Below are 11,515 nucleotides of genomic sequence, written 5' to 3'. Positions count from 1 at the left end.
ATCTAGCGAAGCTTGAGGAATGGTCAGCAGTCCTACAGCTAAGATTCAATGCTAAAAAATTAGTTATTTCATTTAATTTATTAAAACTTAATATCTCGCAGAGTTATGCATTTAGACTGCAAAAATCCAAGAGAGAGGTACAGTAGAGGAGGTGAAACGTTGATCTTAAGGTGGCCAAGCAAGTGGATAAGGTAGACAACAAAAGCCAACAAGATGCTTGACTGCATAGGGAGACAACTGGTCAGCAGAAAAAAAAAGAGGTGATATTACCCCGGTACAAGTCCCTGGTGAGACCGCATTTGGAATACTGGGTACAGTTCTGGGAAACTACATCTTCAAAAAGATATAAACCGGTTGGAGATCGTCCAGTGGGTGGCTAGGAAAATGATCACTGCAGCATATGAGGGCAGACTTCAAGATCTAGAGGGAAGGGGAGAGAGGGGAGGTCCCTCAAGGTTTTCATGCACAGGAGGCAGGTCGAGAGGTCATGGGAACAGGGTGAAAGGGGCTAGACAGGAATTATTTCTTTACAGAGAGGGTGGTGGATGCATGGAATGGCAGAGACCAGACCAGTATCTGAATTCAGGAAAGCATGGGATAGACACAGGGGATCTCTGAGGGAGTAGTAGGGATTGCAAAGCTGCATAGTTGGCGTGGAAGGGCAGACTAGCTAGGCCGTATGATCTTTTACTGCTATCACGTTTCTGTGTATGTTCTATGTACAGTTTTTGTTTTTTATGCTGCATGGAGTCTGGAGACAAGTGGTAGAGGGTTAATTCGTTTTGTGAAAACAAGGAGGGCCTCAGCCAGTGGCACAGAGCTGGTGACAGCCCCTTGATAAGAAGCTGGAGGGACATCACTGAATGTGTAAGAATCATTCCCCTTGGCTCTTCCAGTGTGGTTGGTGCTGATTTTTTTAATTGTCCTCATAAAACCAGCAGGACCTCAACAGCACTAGTGTCCTGTGTTATTACATGATTTTTGTCAGGAGGGGGGCTGGTTCTATTCATGATTGCTGAATTGAATTACCAAAATCTTGGGAGAGGGGGAAGACAGCGTGGTCCAATGCCCCTGAGAAGTATCTTGCAATGCCTTTGGTGTTGCCTTTTACCTGGTAACAGGAGGGGAGAGAGCTATAGCAGGCACAGCAGCAGGGCCTCAGCGTTCTGGGACTCAGCTGTCAGCAAGGGTAGGGGAGTGAGGAGGCAGAGTGCCAGGAGGTGGGTGAAGGCTGAAAAAGGGTGATGTAAGCAGGAGGTGTCACAAGGCAAGAGAAACAGATGCATCAGAGTTAGGGAAGAGAGAGGGAGCGATGCATCAGAACAGAATGGGGAGGGGGGGTAGAGAGAGAGATGCACCAGTGTAGGGTGAGGAGAGAGAGAGAGAGAAATGCATAGGAGGTGGGAGAGAGGGAGGAGTGCAAAAGAGAGAAACAGCAGTGGGGGAGAGATGCATCTCTGGTACCTCTAAACTCCCTACCCCTGGTACTGTTTTCCCCTTTCTCCCCAATGGTGCTTTCTCCATGCCATGATGGCAGCAGAGGAGGCCCAATAGGTAAGAGCTCTACCCTGCTGGAGGGAGGACAGGAAGCGGGATGGGAGTGCTGTGACTGAACTCTGTGGCTGGTTGTAGGGTGAGGGGGCTACTGCAGGTGTGCCAGGCTCCCCAAAACACGGGACACTGGGTGCTTGCTGCGATACCCTCCCCTCCGAAGGACAGCCTTGCATCTGAATACTAGCCTCTTCCTTTATAGAAAAAAAAGGTACTCTGCTGCCAGGCCTGGGGTGGCATTTAGTGGCAGCAAAGTGTACTGGTGGCTGCTTTCTTATGCTATTTTATGGAAACTATCACTGAGCCTCAAAGGGAGAAATCGGATCTTTTAAGGATCTTAGGGCAAGTTTTTCTATCCAGCTACATAATGTGTTTTGCTCATTTCCAATTGCAGAAAGTGCTGAGGGAATTGGAAGCACGGGGTTGGGTAGCATGACCACTTGCTCACTTTGAGAAGAGCTTGGCCTCAGCTTGACAAGACAAAGACTCTGTCTCCTCTTTATTCAGCTATTTTAGAATCAGGTTATAGAAGGGCAGCCCCTGAAAAGCTAATAGACTCCGGGAACATGGAGTTGGGTCTTCAGCTCGATGACAGAGACTGGTAGCAGATGTGGAAAACAGCTTCATAAAGTCTCCATCCGTTTAAGAAGAGTCAAACTCTTTATTAGATCGTTACATCACACATAGCGGTAGCTGGAGTACTGCACTAAATTCTGTCCAGGGTTTGATCCAAGATATTGGAGAGGTTGCAGACGGTTAAGCTTGCATCGCCGCAGGTGGAGGTCCTGCCCGCTGGCTCTAGGTTTCTGGAAAAAGATAGGAAGAGAAATGTATGCAATTACTGGCCTGCAGCTTGGCCTCTCCCCTCAGTTATTTGGAAGGTGGCCAGAGATGCAGATCAGTAAGTATTCTGGGCTGCTGGCATCTCAGCGTCTGTTGGCTGCGCGATGAACTTTGGCTAGATTTTGGAAAGCAGATCTGAAGTTCAGTGCCTGGAAAATTCAGGTTCAAGAAGTTGCTAAGGTGGAAAGAATGACCTTTGATCTTCATGGGAATCTGGAGGGCTATGATCAGATTAGGAGACCATACTAGGCAGTTTTGTATAGGGATGGAGATGATTAATAATGACAATGAAAATGCGAACTTGTCAAATTCTAGAAGTTGCACCAATTGTTAATTTACTGTCAATGAGTTATGAGAGGTGCACATACATTAATAGTACAAAATATACTGATCTTTGTATCATGATTGAGTTTTTAACTACATATTTGTAATGGACTGTTTTGGCCTTTAACTCAGTGTCAGAGCCCAGGATTCCTCCTCTTCATGAGGTCAGACTGTTCTGCAAAGCTCCATATCACTGACAGGGTGCTTAAACTACATTTTCCTACAAACCTGCACAGTTCTTCATGTATTTATAACTGATGACTTCAAATTTCTGTACAAGCATTTTGTAATGTGAACCTAAAAGGTCTACAAAAAAAAAACTAGTAAAGGGTCAGTAGCTGAGCTGTTTCTGATCTGTCCCACCTTATAGCAGAAGGCTACAGCTTATTATAAAGGTCAAAGAAATGGTTTGTTAAGGACAAAACAATTCTGGAACTACTCAGTCAGAGCAGTAGCAGGCCTGGGGGCTCACCCTATTACTCAGCACAGCAGTCAACAGGCAAGCCCCCGTAAGAATTCAATAGTTGAATAAGCACATTCCCCCAAAAGAGGCTTCCCCTAAGGACCTGGCAAGAGCCAAGCTGAGTTCAAACGGAAACCTTCTAACCAAAGATAGCAGAAACAGAGTTCCTGCTTCCGCCAACAGGGGAAAACAAAGATAGTCAAGCCCTGCCAAGCCCCAGTGACCTGGGGTGTGTTGAGGTGGTTGGTGCACAAGGTAGTGGTGAACAGACAACAGAATTCTGCTCAGTCCTGTTCTCAGTTTGGGTCATGGCCTGTCTGTAGAGCAAACTGCACCCAACAAACTTTCTAACAATAACCTGCATCAACTCTATACATGCAAAATATGATTAGCAATTTAAAAATAACTCTCAAACGGAATACAAAATACAGAGCAATAATATATTCCAAGATCACATTCCTACGTTCCCTCAAAGTCCTGCAAACACTAGAGCCCAAATCAAACCCTGGCAAATAAGCTCAGTCAGTCAATGCGATAAGTTGCAAAGTCAGGCAATCTCAGGAAGAAGCAGAAGCCAGAGGCCAGTGGCCAGGGCTGACTTTAGAAAGACATGTGACAGAGGAAAGATACTGAATCTGGGGCATAGGGCTCTGTCAGGAAGGGGATGTCCCAAGTTTGTGACTCAGACTCTTTTTCACTCATTTTCCCTTTTAAAACGGAAACTACTTACCTTGTACATGCTCCTCCTCCTCACACTTTAAAGTACTGGAACTTCAGGACATGTTGCTGGTGTTTCTCCGTAGTCCTTGTATTGTACAAGCATGCTGACAGAAATGGAAGGAGTCACAAAGCAGCTGGGTAACAGCCATCATGTTACACAATTCTCCATCCAACTAATATTAGACAGAATAATCTTCTTAATAGTGACTTTAACTGTTAACATGTTACATTATTTAAGTTATGGTATTTAGATAGGATTTCCTCCCTGGTCCAATTGTCCTTATGGTTTAAAGCAGCAGTACTGCTTACTCACAGGTACAGAATTAAGTGCAACTCCATTTTCAAGAGTTGTTTTGGGGGGTTTTTTTTAAAGAAAGTATGGAGAACACTGGCCTGGGAGACAATTTAACTCGTCAGATTTCAGACCCTGAGCAATGACAGGTCTGGCTAGTAACTGGAAGGGGAACCAGCACCAGGAAAGCACAGACACCATGGGCTGCAGAAGGTGATGACAAACTATGACAGTACTCTACCGAGAAAAGGTCACGGGCACCATGGTGGGGCTGTGATCATCCAGAAACAGGATAGGAAAAACAAGACAGGAAATGAGTGCATTTTCTCTACACCTCACCTCCTCCTACACATTGCAAGATTCACTTTTACTTTTTAGAAAGGATACTTCTGCAGGCAGCTGCAATACTAGAAGTGGAACCACCGAACTTCGAGGTAGAAAATCCAAAGTCATGTAATTGACCTGCAGTAGTATTCTGTCTTAAACACACAGATAGATGCACGCAGAGCTGATCTGCCATAGGGAGTATAGTTCAGGATTACTATTGTATTTATTTATTTATTCCTTTCAACAATTTGTATTCCATTCTTATCTTGTGGCAGTAAAGCCAAGCACCACTACAATGATTAAGTGCACATCCAATGAATTAATGATGCATGGCTGGGAAAAGAGGGCAGTGATAATGACTAAAGCTATCAAGCTTATTTTTGGTTTTTCTGCAATGGTGTTTAATGCCCATTTGCAACAGGAGTATTTTGTTAGCATCTGAGGTCATTCAGCATTTCTAGTACACAATTCTCTTGGTCTTACTGGTCCTGAAAAGATCTGGATCATTTGTTGGATGAGATTTCTTTCATGGGACTAAGCTTAGAATAATCCAAGGATGTTGCAGTCCACGAACCTTGTTCAGTACAGATCTGCAGAAGGAGCATTTTTTTTGTACAGTACTGCATACTCTGATGGTGCTATGTCAAACTATAAACAAATATTAGGAGTAGAGGAAGTCAGAACACATTATAAAATGCTCCTTATTTGCAGTTGGTTTTTTTTGTTTTTTTTTAAATTAACAACTAAATACATTTGATGTCAAACTTAGCCTGTTCCTATTAGTTAATTCTGTTGCATCTCTCATTTCTTCATTTTGCCTCTTGGTGCTTTTTTCCCACATTTCTCACATTGGTTTTGCGCTTATTACAATATAAAGCAGAAGAAACACTAACGATATGGTGTGATTCTGGTATGCAACGTGTGTGAATTATTTCTATAGCTATAGGAGAAGGCAGCCCCTGCTCTTTGGAGCTTACAGTTTAATCAGCAATACCCAGAATTTCTCCCTCTTTCATCAAATATGATGTCATGTGCAAGGGTATTAGGCACCCTAGGTGAACCTTCTGTCACACTACAAAAAAAAAAAAATCAGCCTTTTAACTTTACTTCACGAATTCCCCACACTTTGAGAATTTGATCATTCCCTTGTAGGCCACTACCAGATATATAGTGATTACACTATTAAATTTAAAGGACTTAGACACATTCCTACTCCCATAGCAACCTAAAACTTAACTAGGATCTGAACAAATCTGAGATGAAGGCAGCAGTCCAGCAGCAAGAGGGGGGCCTCCCAGTCTTTTGCATCGAGTGTCACATGTATGATTTTTTTATCCGCCGGTGAGAAGTTGTATGTGTGCATCCAATGCAAAGAGCTCCTGTCTCTCAGAGACAGGGTCCGATCTCTGGAGGCTAGAGTGGCAGACCTGGAGGAGCTGAGGCAGACAGAGAGTTATATAGATGAGACCTTCAGGGACATAGTAGCCAAGTCCCAGACTGGCAGCCCTGGTGCTGCCTTGGAGGAAGAAGGTCTTGTGATCGGAGAGCATCAACCTGGTGCAGCAGGAAAGGATCCTGTAGCAAGGAGGTGCATTGTCCTCTCATACTGAGGATGCATCTCCCAGGGCTACTGCCCAGGAGGGAAGGGTTAGGTTGGCAGTCATAGTTGGTGATTTGATTATTAGGAATGTAGACAGCTGGGTGGCTGGTGGGTGTGAGGATCGCCTGGTAACATGCCTACCTGGTGCGAAGGTGGCAGACCTCATGCATCACCTAGATAGGATTTTAGACAGTGCTGGGGAGGAGCCAGCTGTCGTGGTACATGTGGGCACCAATGACATAGGAAAATGTGGGAGAGAGGTTCTGGAAGCCAAATTTAGGCTCTTAGGTGGAAAGCTGAAATCCAGAACTTCCAGGGTAGCATTCTCTGAAATGCTCCCTGTTCCACATGCAGGTCCCCAGAGGCAGGCAGAGCTCCGGAAGCGTAATGCGTGGATGAGACAATGGTGCAAGGAAGAGGGATTCATTTTTTTAAGGAACTGGGGAACCTTTTAGGGAAGGGGGAGTCTTTTCCAAAGGGATGGGTTCTACCTTAACCAGAGTGGAACAAAGCTGCTGGTACTAACCTTTAAAAAGGAGATTGTTCTAGTTTAAAAGCTGCTCTAAGGTAAAAGCCGACAGTCACTCAGCAGCGCGTGGTTTGGAGGGAGGTATCTTCAAAGGATACTAATGATGCATTATAATTAGGGCATCCCAACAGTGAGGTTCCATTAATAAGAAAAGTAATCCAAGTGCCTGCAATTAAAAACTCACCTGAGCTAAAAGATTCCAATTTATCCCTATCAATTAGAAAGCGAATGAAAATATAAACAAAAAACACACTTTGAAATGTTTGTATGCTAATGCCAGAAGTCTAAGAAGTAAGATGGGAGAATTAGAATGTATAGCAATGAATGATGACATAGACTTAATTGGCATCTCAGAGACATGGTGGAAGGAGGATAACCAACGGGACAGTGCTATACCAGGGCACAAATTATATCGCAATGACAGAGAGGAGCATCTGGGAGGCGGAGTGGCGCTTTATCCGGGATGGCATAGAGTCCAACAGGATAAACAACCTGCATGAGACTAAATGCACAATCGAATCCTTATGGGTAGAAATTCCTTGTGTGTCGGGGAAGACTATAGTGATAGGGGTATACTACCATCCAACTGGCCCAGATGGTGAGACGGACAGTGAAATGCTAAGAGAAATTAGGGAAGCTAACCAAATTGGTAGTGCAGTAATAATGGGAGATTTCAATTACCCGACAATCCACAGAAGCATAAACCTTGTACATATGCAAGTACTCAGGAACACTGGTGCAGGATAGAATTCTCACTTCCACTCAACTCAGTTGCATTTATTAGGAGAAATTCAAATAACAAATGTTCAATACGGCAACTCCATCAGTAATAACAGAAATTTCTTAAAGTCCCCCGACATGGTCCCGTGTTTCGCGATTGCTGCATCGGGAGGGACCAAGTAACAGTATCAATCTGCAATATAACAAAGTGTGTAAGAAGTGGAACAGATAAGGCTAACAGATAAGATTTCAATTACCCCAATATTGACTGGGTAAATGTAACATCAGGACATGCTAGAAAGATAAAGTTTTTGGATGGAATAAATGACAGTTTTATGGAGCAATTGGTTCTGGAACTGACGAGAGAGGGAGCAATTTTAGATCTAATTCTCAGTGGAGCGCAGGACTTGGTGAGAGAGGTAACGGTGGTGAGGCCGCTTGGCAATAGTGATCATAATATGATCAAATTTGAATTAACGACAGGAAGGGGGACAGTAAGTAAATCTATGGCTCTAGCACTAAACTTTCAAAAGGGAAACTTTGATAAAAACTGAAAGGAGCAGCTACAAAGGTAAAAGGTGTGCAAGAGGCATGGACTTTGTTAAAATAATACCACTCTAGAAGTACAGTCCAGATGTATTCCACACATTAAGAAAGGTGGAAGGAGGACAAAACGATTACCAGCATGGTTAAAAGGTGAGGTGAAAGAGATTATTTTATCCAAAAGATCTTCGTTCAAAAATTGGAAGAAGGATCCAACAGAAGAAAATAGGATAAAGCATAAGTGCTGGCAAGTTAAATGTAAGCCATTGTTAAGATAGGCTAAGAGAGAATCTGAAAAGAAGTTGGCTGTAGAGGCAAAAACTCACAGTAAAAACTTTAAAAAATATATCTGAAGTAGAAAGCCTGCGAGGGAGTCAGATGAACCATTAGATGATCGAGAGGTTAAAGGGGCACTTAGAGAAGATAAGGCTATCATGGAAAGATTAAACCATTTCATTGCTTTGGTGTTTACTGAAGAGGATGTTGGGGAGATACCTGTATCAGAGAAGGTTTTCATGGGTAACAATTCAGATGGACTGAACCAACTCACAGAACCTAGAAGATGTGGTAGGCCTGATTGACAAACTAAAGAGTAGTAAGTCACCTGGACCGGATGGTATATACCCCAGAGTTCTGAAGGAACTTAAATATGAAATTTCAGATGTATTAGTTGCAAATTTGTAACCTATCATTAAAACATTTGAACTACATACTTCCGCAAGGCCAATAAGAACTGCCTACAAAAGCTCGCTCAAGGCCCCTCCCAACAAATCATCAGTCCACAACTCTATTCACAAGCGAGTACTTTCGACAGCAGGTCCGCTACATTAGAATTCGCTTCCTCAAGACTTACGCCAGGAACAATGCCATCTAACATTCAGAAAAAAACTTAAAACCTGGCTGTTCGCTCAAGCCTACCGTTGAAGGAACCCCTTTCGACCAACACTGTCTCTCACCCCTCAACCTCTCCCTTATCCCTCCCCCCTCCTCACCTCCCCTCCACTCCTCCCACCGGACATACCATGTTAATAACCGCTGAGGATAAATCTCTGTTTATGTATTACTAATTTATTGTTTTTTGTTGATTATATTTATCACTCCTTATTGTTATAGTTTAATTCTGCCCTATCTTCCATCTTCCATGTTTTACGCTCCCTGTTTTAATGTAACTTTTTCATTTCTACCTAGATGTTAATTTGGTTTTCCCCCTGTTCTATTGTAAACCGGTACGATAAGACCTGGTCTTGAGTATCGGTATAGTAAAAGAAGTTAAATAAAAAATAAATAAATAAAATAAATAAAAAATCATCCATTATACCTGAAGACTGGAGGGTGGCTAATGTAACCCCAATATTTAAAAAGGGCTTGATGGACCCTTGGTTTGACACAGTATGGCAACTTCTTATGGAAACCCTAGTCCTTGTTCTAACTTTCAAATGTTTAAAATTGGGTAATCCCAAATCCTAAAACAAGCAGCTGATGTTGCGAGGTGTTACAAGCCTGTAAGGACCCTCAGCTCGTCACGGTAATTACTGCTGAGTGTACTGTCCTTGTAGGATGCTTCGCCCCAAAAATCTGAAATTCTGCCCCGCTGGAATTAAAGTAATGAAAAAACGTACCTGAGTTTCAGAATGAAGGGCAAGGCTTGGCTGTTTGAGGAAGTGTCCGCTATGCTGTATAGCTCACTAGATTGATTTAACGAGGACTGTACCTATTCGGCTCCAATTGCAGATCCATAGAGTTTATAACTTGCGATATTTTTTGGTTCTTTTTATTCGGATTTGTATAGATTTCTGTTTGTCTCTGGCGTGAATAAATACATTACTATTATTTGTACCTCCCTTTGTTAAGGGGAAAGGCAGATAATCAAGTTTAAATACAGATTTTGCTAAGATTTACAGAAAATAAATTGTCAGATTGTTGATGTCCTCCCATGTGCTCTCTGTAAGCTCAGCCACAGAATCGCATTGTATCTTGTTCTTTTATCTTTTCGGGTTACCCACTGTTCTTATTGTTTTGCAAATGTGCTCTGCTCCTCATCCCAAAGCCGTTTCTCTCACAGCAGTATTCACTTGTATCAAAATACAAATGGGCTTTGGGGCATATGGCTTATAATTGTTTTAATTGGCTCCAAAATAGATCCAAGTTTTAAGAACATAAGAACATGCCATACTGGGTCAGACCAAGGGTCCATCAAGCCCAGCATCCTGTTTCCAACAGTGGCCAATCCAGGCCATAAGAACCTGGCAAGTTCCCAAAAGCTAAGTCTATTCCATGTTACCGTTGCTAGTAATAGCAGTGGCATCTGCATTACAAATATTGTGCAACTCTTAGTGTGTCCTCTTACCCTCGCCAACAGATCAGATCCAGATTACCTGTTTATTCCAAACGCACAGCCTGTTTCTGTCGGTGCTTTATAGCAAACCACTCGCTCCAGAGTTGCTCCACTGTCTACAGCCCTCTTCTAAAAAGCAGCTCATTCCTGATTTATCCGGCTGGCTGAGGAGCTGCCCAGTCATGCATGGAGTCTAGCATCATTCCTTCATTAGTGCAAGCTTCTGATTATATCAGTCCTGCAGAAAATGACTTGTAGTGCTCCAATAAACGGTGTTATAACCTGCAAATAATCTCGTTTCTTCTAGGACTAGAGCTCTGCACGAGTTGGTTTTCTATTTTATTTTTTTTTGTCTACGTCTTGCAGCTGCCAGTGCCACAATAGTTGAAGACCTGCAGATTCTGTTTTGGTTCCACTGTCCATTCCCTGGGTGACCTTAAACAAAGCACTGAGGCCCAGATTTAAGCCTCGGGTAAAATCTGCTCCCGTGTGCAATTTTGCCACCTGCAGAAAATGTAAGGCCTAAGCTATGTCAAAGTTGCATGAGTCAATAGCCTACCACAATTTTGGTATTTTTATTTTTGCTAAATTTTGTACCACTTTATTAATTTAAAGGTAGATCCTCTTGACCCTACAAGCCAATTTTCCATGGAAGCTAGATGCGTCTTTTGCTCGTGTTCTCACTGGCGGTCTGCTGCAACCATCTTGCCATTTGGAACGAGCAGGGTGGGCAGATCCTATGGGATTCCTGCAATTCAAACTGTGCCCTAGCTACATCATGCGTGGCGGTTAATATGGGCAACAGACTCCCACATAGCTTCTGAGGGACATTAGCATTCATCCCTATTACACAAAGCCAAAGTTTTGAACACAAGCAAAATATTGTTGCTTCCTTTGGTGATCAGCAGAAAAGACTTGATATTTGGTGAGCATAAAGGAATTGTTCAGAAGGGAAAGAAACGGCTGACAGGGCTAATGAGCAGATACAAACTATTACTGAGCCTTCTTGGCTAGCAAGATGCAGAATGCACGGGTTGGCTACTCAGGTGCCATAAATCGGACTGGTTTTCAGGATATCCACAACAAATATGCATGAGATATTTGCATATGATGGCAGTAATTCATATTTATTATGAGTGTCCTGAAACCCAGACCTCTTTGTATCACTCGAGGAGCAGAGTTGCCTACCTCTACTATACGAGCTTTGCCATATATAAAGCAGATTCCACGCCTCTGTCAGAAATAATCTTGGCACCTGATTGTTCATT

At 43.0% G+C, this 11,515-nt stretch overlaps 1 long non-coding RNA gene across 1 annotated transcript; it reads right to left on the bottom strand.

Moving 5' to 3' along the window:
* Positions 1-2,170: 2,170 nt before the first annotated feature.
* Positions 2,171-10,372, bottom strand: LOC115079456. The gene is made up of 3 exons (XR_003853294.1): positions 10,288-10,372; positions 3,912-4,005; positions 2,171-2,357 (listed from the first exon to the last, which is right to left on the bottom strand). It is a non-coding gene; the product is annotated as an uncharacterized LOC115079456 (long non-coding RNA).
* Positions 10,373-11,515: the final 1,143 nt, after the last annotated feature.

This window comes from Rhinatrema bivittatum, chromosome 17 (genome assembly GCF_901001135.1).
Source record: "Rhinatrema bivittatum chromosome 17, aRhiBiv1.1, whole genome shotgun sequence".
NCBI classification, from domain to species: Eukaryota; Metazoa; Chordata; class Amphibia; order Gymnophiona; family Rhinatrematidae; genus Rhinatrema; species Rhinatrema bivittatum.
The sequence above is the reverse complement of the archived record's forward strand: the minus strand, read 5'-3'. Positions and strand labels throughout refer to the sequence as shown.